This window comes from Gracilinanus agilis, chromosome 5, assembly GCF_016433145.1.
Source record: "Gracilinanus agilis isolate LMUSP501 chromosome 5, AgileGrace, whole genome shotgun sequence".
NCBI classification, from domain to species: domain Eukaryota; kingdom Metazoa; phylum Chordata; class Mammalia; order Didelphimorphia; family Didelphidae; genus Gracilinanus; species Gracilinanus agilis.
In genome coordinates, this window is record NC_058134.1 from 127429444 (window position 1) to 127438067 (window position 8624).

General features: G+C 36.2%; 1 pseudogene; it reads left to right on the forward strand.

Moving 5' to 3' along the window:
• Positions 1-6952: 6952 nt before the first annotated feature.
• Positions 6953-7132, forward strand: LOC123250833 (annotated as a pseudogene).
• Positions 7133-8624: the final 1492 nt, after the last annotated feature.

Sequence of the window (8624 nt, forward strand, 5' to 3'; positions counted from 1 at the left end):
ACATCAAGATTCACAGGATAATAGTTTCAGAGTGGGAAGGAAAATTGGAGCTCATCAAGTTGAACCTGTTCATTTTGCAGATAAGGGAAATGATATTTATGTGACTTGTCCAGCTTCAGAAGGCTGATGAGCTTCTCTGTTGGGTTTTGACCTAAAGTTGTGCTGAATCCAAGTCCAGCACATTATGTATTATACCATCTTGTTATCCATTTACACAGGAACCATCTCCCTTAGCTATATCTACTCACTACCTCAGGTACCTGAGATATTCATAGCTTACTCCTCAGCATTACCTCTCTTTAATCTGCAAGTGTGATAATCCTATCAATTATACTTTCCTCCTGTTTCATCTCTCTCTGGCTCACTTTAAAGCTATTTTTCATTTTCAATAAGGCCTCTAGTACCTGCACTGTTTATTTTATCAAATCATCAGTTCTTTAGTCTCATTTTTATCCTTTCACAGATTTTACATATGTATTTATATAAATGTGTCTGTATATATAGAGAGATATGTATGTACTTATATATTAATATATGTATGTATATCTTTCAAAAAGCACCCACCCTTGAATCCCTTGCCCTCTAGTCCTTTTTTTTTTTTTTTTAAACCCTTACCTTCCGTCTTGGAGTCAATCCTTTGAATTGGCTCCAAGGCAGCAGAGTGGTAAGGGTAGGCAATGGGGGTCAAGTGACTTGCCCAGGGTCACACAGCTAGGAAGTGTCTGAGGACCTCTCGGCTTTAGGCCTGGCTCTCAGTCCACTGAGCCACCCAACTGCCCCCCTTCTAGTCCTTCCGGCATTGACACCCTGCCAATTCTCAACCCTGGATCATTCTTACCGTCCATCTCCTCTATTTCTACTCTCAAACTACTCTCAAACTGTTAAATAACACAAGAAAGTCTCATAACTGAACCATTCTAAATTGTGCCCATTTAACCTTAACTGGACCTTTGGTGATATACAACAATATTTTTTTTTTATTTTCCCCTGTGATTGGCTCTTGTTTTTTTTTTTTTTTTTGTTTTGTTTTGTTTTGTTTTTTGGTATTGGCTATTTTAAATCTTCCTTTCAAGTTCTTTTATCTTTCAGAAGATGACTTTGTCTCCTATTTTAATGAGTCTATCAAGGCCATGCATGTGTCATGATCTTCAAACTCCCTTCTCTACATATTCAAAACCCTCCATCTTTACCAATCTTCTGATTATCTGTTCTAATCTCAATAGGAAAGGTATCCTTTTTCTGTACCAATGCTAATCTTTCTGTTTTTACCCTTCATCCTATTCAATCTAAGGTCTTCTAGGAACATACTCTGTCTATCTTTATCCATTTCTCTCTTTTCCTTTCTCAAGTTAATTCTCATTATTTACTTGCTTCTTTCCTACTATGCAGGCATTTTAAGGCTATCTCCAAGGAAAAAGAAAGCCAAATCAAAGTCATAGTTCTGCCTTTTCTCTGTCTTTTATCATATTCTTGTATATATAGATTTACTATCCTATTTCCATTGATGATTTCTGCCATCTTCATGCTAAGGGATAAATTTTTCAGTTTCAAGAACTTTAGATCTATACAAGTCAGTGATAATCTGGCCTAGTCCTCTAATTTTACAGATAAAAACATTGGCATCCATTTTTCTTTCTTTTTATTACCAATGAAAAAAATAACTCTGAAGAGGAAAAGTCTTTACTATTTACTATATCATTAACCACCTGAAATCCTCATCTATTATAATTCTAGTTGAACAATATTCCTAAACTACCTAATTTTCTATTCCTGGATTTATTTTATCAATATTTGTTTTGAAGAAGAAAGTTTAGCTCTATATTTTGATCTTTCTCTGTCCCTCACTTTTTTTCTGTATGGATGTATAAAATCACATTAGAGACTTTTGAAGAAATCTCAATGAAATGAATGAATTCTGTTGAATAAGACTCGCCATATCTCAAACTTCCCCTTAGAGATTGTCCTTAAGTCACCTCCTTTTCAGCCAGATCCATATCCCTGAAGTAGTCACATTATTTGAATTTACACTACAAATTTTTATTGACCTAAAACAAATGACCCTATTTTATATAATTATTACATCCAGCAGTGCAAATTCTAAAAATTGGAGGCCACTACATGGGATGTATTTTCTCCATTAATCAGAACTCAGATCTGTGAGAATGTATTCTCATATGTACACAGTCATACATATGTCAGAGTGGCTTTCCTGTCTAAAAACCAAATAAATTCCTAAGTCTTCCCTTATTTCCTTTCCTATTGTGTGAGGGAAAATAGTCCCATCCTGCCCCAGCCCCAGTGATAGATGTAGCATCCTGTCAAATGGCTTGAGAGAGAGAGAGAGAAAGAGAGAGAGAGAGAGAGAGAAAGAGAGAGAGAGAGAGAGAGAGAGACTCTTAAGGCCTCTATTTATATAGCCATATATAGATATAGATAGATAGATAAATAGATAGATATAGATAGAGAGAGAGATAGATGGATAGATAGATAGATAGATAGATATAAATATGACTCTATAATCAGGTCAATCCTTCCTTAAGAGAAATCTTTCTGTATCTCCTCTCTCTCTCATCTTTCACCTTCTCATTTTATTGATAAATTCTTAAAACTCTGCCCAGTGCCCATTTTTATTATAACAGTACCCTCAACGCAACAATACTGTCATGTTAAATGTTAAATTTAATGTTTAATAATTTAATACATTTAATTTTATTTAAATTAACAATAATAATAAATAAATTTCATTAAAACGTTAAAGGAAGTCATCCAAGTGCTTATCATATCATACATTCACTCCTTTCAGTAATAGTGGAAAGGAGTGAAAATTTTCAAATGATTATTTTATACTCAAAATGCACCATAATTGATATTGTTTATGGGCAGCTAAGTAGGATAATGGATAGTGTTCCAGGCCAGGAATCAGAATGATCCGAGTTCAAATCTGGCCTCTGTTGACCCTGGGTAAGTCATATAACCCTTTATGACTCAGTTTCTTCATTTGCAAAACAAGCCAGAGAAGGAAATGGAAAAGCTTTCTCATATCTTTGCTAAGAAAACCCCGAACTGAAATGACTGAACAACAGTAACAAACATTATTTATTACACGCCTCGCTATATTCTTTAGATCTACTTTATCCAAAGGATTGCTTTTCTTCAGGAAACAAGACCCTAATGAAATGCTGTTCCTTTGGAGAAACCGGGCCGCTGGAGCTGCTTTATCACTGCTAGACGTGTCATACGATTAATTAGGGCCTCCGTGATTGACAAGATTTCTGTAAGCCCCGTCACGAGTCTCCATTCGCAGGACACAACAAATGGATTTTCCATTGCTCAGAGAGCCATTTTGGATCAGCCTGTTTTAAAATGTAACATTGATGGCCTCCAAGTTGCTAAATGTGGCAGCGGCACTTGGTTCCCACCCTTCCATTCCCAGGTTTTCTCTTTGGGCTTTGAGCTTTATAATACACATATGTTGGTTTCTCTCTAGCAGGAACTAAATTATCTATGGTCAGGAGTAAGGACTGTCTACGTATAAATTACCTTTTCAGTGGCTTTGGGTGCCACATGCTACTGTGTCAAAATAAGACAAGAATATTCATGAATGGGAAAAGGGACACACACACAAATATATACATATATATAGACACATATATAGACATATATAATATAATAAATATAAATAAAATAAATATAAAATATATCTATATATAGAGAGAGATATGAGAAATTTAGTCTATTGAGAAAACATACACTTTTATCACAGTTTACATAGTTAACTTTAAGAATTTGTCGCTGCATCCCCCTATCAATGCTACTTCATGGCACTAACTGGCCCCAAAGGGTATCTAACCTGAAGCAAAGCTGAGCCCTGCTGCATCCCTTTCACTCTTTCCACTTTGATCTCCAAACAGTGGCATTTGCCAAACACAGCAGCTCAATATCGGTCCTCTTCAGAATGGCATGAATCCCACCCGTGACAGGACTTGGCTGGAATTCAACGCACACCTGCTGATCTCTCTCCTCCCTGATGGTGGACGTGTCCATGAGGAGTCAGTCAAATTTTTGAAAGTCACAGAAGTTGTTCATGCATTCATTTATTAATATTGACATCATGATGTTGAGGTTCTTGGACTCTGTACTAAAGAGAAAACAGATTAGCAGAAGAAATTGGAACTGTGACCACTCTAAGACAATAGGATCATGAATTCTCAGAGGAAAGGATCTGAGGGATCATCTTGTCCATCCCATAGCAAAAGCAACACCATCCTCTGCAAGAGCCTCAAGAAGACTGGTGGTCCAGTTTCTTTTTTTTTTTTTAACCCTTGTACTTCGGTGTATTGGCTCTTAGGTGGAAGAGTGGTAAGGGTGGGCAATGGGAGTCAAGTGACTTGCCCAGGGTCACACAGCTGGGAAGTGGCTGAGGCCGGGTTTGAACCTAGGACCTCCTGTCTCTAGGCCTGACTCTCACTCCACTGAGGGTCCAGTTTCTTTTTGAAAACTTTTAGGGATGGGAAACATGTTCTCTCCCATATTTCTCTGTATTAAGAAATCAGGCATATAGTTAATATAGAGAAGTAGGGAAAGTCTTTCCTTGAACTGATGCAAAATGCAAGCAGCAAAGCCAAGCAAACAATGGCTATAACAAGGAAAATGAAAGAACCATAAAATAATCAGAAATAAATGATATAAAATGATAAACAACATGAGTCCAAAGAAGACATATTAGAAAAAAAACACCTCATATTACTTTGGGATGGAGGGAGAGTGTTCATGAGTGTGGAACATGGCGTATGTTAAAATAATGATTGTTTTTTTTTCCTTTTTAAAAGATTCTTTGGATGGTCTTCAGAGAAGGAGGGGAAAGGGTACAGGGGGAGGGAAATTTTAGATAAGGTAAAATAAAAAGATGCCAATAATTTTTAAAGTATGCATCCTTCAATCAAATATTAATGAACTCATAAAAATTTCTGTCAGACGCATGGAGCAGGAAACACTAGGTTAGTAAGCATTAATTTACAAGAGGGGTATCAATACAAATTCTGGGATCACAAACACATTTTCAGAAAAGGGCTTTCTAGCAAAATAAACAGATGTTTTTAGGACAATGATTCTTTCCTTTCACAACTACAACATGGACAGTAGGATTATTTCTGTTTCTTGCCTGATTTTGAAACTTACTTTCTACATTTTTAAGGCTGTATCAGTAGCCTTATCTTTTAGATAAACAAATAAGTGACACTGTATTTAGAGGACTAAGCTCAGAATCAGGAAGATTCATCTTCTTAAGTCCAGATCCAGCCTTAGAAACTTACTAGTTTGTGACCTTGGGGAAGCCACTTAATGCTTTTTGCCTTGGTTTCCCCCATTTGTAAAAATGAGCTGGAGAAGGAAATGACAAACCACTCTCGAATCATTGCAAGAAAACCCCAGATGAAGTGATAAAGAGGTGGACTGGGATGAAATAACTGAACACAACAACATAAACAGAAGCATTTAGTTAAATAGTTAAATAGAAATGCTATATAATAAATATGTGCATATTTATTATATATAAATATACATAAAATAATATATATAGTATAGACCTAGTTCCTTTAAGCTGTACATCCATATAACCTTATGATATACATAAACTTCTTATGGTTGTGTTTTATGCCTCTGCTACAATTAAAGCTGCCCACTGCAGGACTCCTACATCCTATGGAGAATCGAACCACCAAAGCAGCTGTCCTTACAAATAGTTTCCAAGCCAAGTTGGCAAATGCTGAGTAATGTGACGAGATGACATAGAAGCAACCAGGTCCAATTGGCCAAGTGGCAATTCTCTTTTTTGGCAGATTCTGATTTTTTATTTCTTTCCCTGGAAGGTAAGACAAGAACTTTCTTGTGTGCTTAAAAAAGAGGAGGAATGGGGGTGGAGGAGGATCTGAGCTTGACAGGCAGCTTGTTGGCTGCCTTTAGCAGGAGGGAGGCCTATAGTTAATCAGCTATGCCCTCATTACTGCAGTCAGTGGAAATCATTAGAATTGGCTGCAGGGGACATGAGGATAATTTGTCCAACCAAAAAAAAAAAAAAAGAAAGAAATGAAACATCACAAAACAAAAATTCTAACACTGTATTCTGACAGTATAGAAAGACTAACCCTGCCAAGGTAGAACTATGCCTGCTTGGGTTCTAAATAAGAAATCCACAAAGCAAAATTTCTATAAAGCAAGTTTGAGGTCTAGATGAGTTTTTGGCATTCTAGGCAAAGTAAGTGGTGTGGCATGGGTTATGGCCTTATGTTTTTTTTTTTTTAATTTTATTATTCTCCATATGCTTTCCTGTCTTTTGTCTTAACATTTATACTCACTCCTCTGTACTTTATTATAAAAGACATTTACAAAACAGATACTGTTTGTACCATTTTCAGACAAGCTTAGCTGCCTGAAGCACTGAACTCCATTTCGTAGATACATAATGGAATGCTTTAATTTCTAACCTGAAGCAGCTAAACCAGAAATTTAAAATGCCAAAGGGATCAATCTATTGTTGAAATGTGCTTTTCAGACAGAACCATTTAAGAATAGCCCTGTCAAATAAATGCAAGGATTTTTGATATAATGATAATATTAAATTTGTAAAGGCTATCTTTTACATACATACTGCTCTGCTCTGACTACAGCAAGACCATTCCAGAGTTAACACTGTTTAAACTTCCATATCTAAAACAATCTCCTTCTTGGACTAACATTCTCAATTGCAAAGAAAAGAGAGCCAGGGTTTCTAATTCAGAGAGGAAATGAGTCAAGAAATGAGGACGGTAATATGAAAGGGTGATATGGTATCTCTTGCATCTATTTCTCTACTCCCATTCTTGGTTTGATCCTTCATTACTTCTCTAAGCTATTTTAATAGACTCTTTATAGGACTTCCAGAGTCTACTTTATTCTCTCTCTAATTCATGATCAAATCGCTTCTTGGCCTTTTGGCTAAGATCAAGTGTAGTACCTAATTCACATCAACAATGCTGCCCATGTAATCTTGAGAGATATTATGGAATAAAAGCTAGACTATTGTACTTAGAATCAAGAAGCACAGACTTCAGTTCCCATCTCAAACGCTTTCCTGTGTGATCCTGAGCAAGCTCCTTTGTCTCTCCCAGCCTCCTTTTCCTTATGTAATTATGTCATAATAAAAATAGTCCTAATAATTTACATAGTCCTACTGTGTCCTTGGCCATATGCTAAGCACTTTGTAAATATTATCTTATCTCTAAAATAGAAATACAGCCATTATAGCACCTTCCTCACAAGGGAGTTGAAAGGATCAAATAAGCATGTCTAAAGTGCTTGATAAAGCTTAAAACACTATGTGAAATCAGTTAATGTGATTATCTTCCCAGCCTAGTGGTGAATTAATATTACTCTGTCATTAAAGAAAAAGTTATTTCTCAATTATTCAGCCAAAAAATTCCTGATTTTACCATCTACAATCTGAACCTTTAAAACTATTCTTCCATCTGCATGTATAGGTTTAGCTCATTTAATCAATATTCAACTAATAAACATTATTAAATACCTACTAGGTACCAGGCATTGTGCTGAAAGTTGGAGATACATAAAGAGGCAGAAGACAGCTCCTGCCTACAAGAAATTTAGAATCCAACCAAGGAGAAAAACATACAAAAACACACACTCTATATATACATATATATGCATGGATATATATTTATATAGAATGTTATATAGAAGATAACTAGGTAGTAATTAGAAGGGGAAAGCAATGGCATTGAGAGGGGTTGGTAAAGACTTCCTGTAGATGTTGGGATTTTAGGTTTAGCTTAATATTAAGGAAGCCAGGCAGGTTAATAATCAGAGCACAAGAGGGAAAGCTTTTTGGGTATGAAGGACAACCAGATAAAATTCCCAGAGCTGAAAGATAGAATGTTTTGTTCGTGAAACAGCTAGCAGGCCAGTGTCACTGCATTAGAGAATATGTGCTGGGGAGTAAGGTGCAAGAAGACTGGAATGATAGGAGGAGTCTAGGTTATAAAAGGGCTTCAAATGTCAAACAGAACGTTTTGTATTTGTTCCTGGAGACAGTAGGAAGCCATTGGAGTTCACGAACTAGAGAGGTGACACTATTCTTTTCACGTACATTCCAGCCAAAATACACCATTCTGGATTCTCTCTTCTATTCCTGACCTCTTTCATCCTGTCCTCTCCTCTACCACTGTCTTTGTTCTTACTATCTTTGCAGTTTGATTTCCTTACCCTGTATATTTACCTACTGAAATTCATACCTCCTTCAACATCCAAATAAGATGCTACTTCTTCCAGGAATTCACACCTGAGTACTCCCATCCATTGAGGGAAAAAAAAAATCTCTTTTTCCTCAAATTTCATGTAAAGCTATTTCTGAATCTCTCATTTGAACTTATTTCAACTTTTCATGTATCATTGTCATTATCAATAGACTAGCTTTTATTCTCATGAGCTTGGAAGACCCTTTAAAAGCAGGGTCTATAGACCATCTAACTGTGCTTCTCCAATACCTAGCAGAATGCTTTGAACATAGTTCTCATTAAATAAATGCTTTTGAAGTGAATACTTCTTCAATAGCTACTTTGTAGTTAGTTACC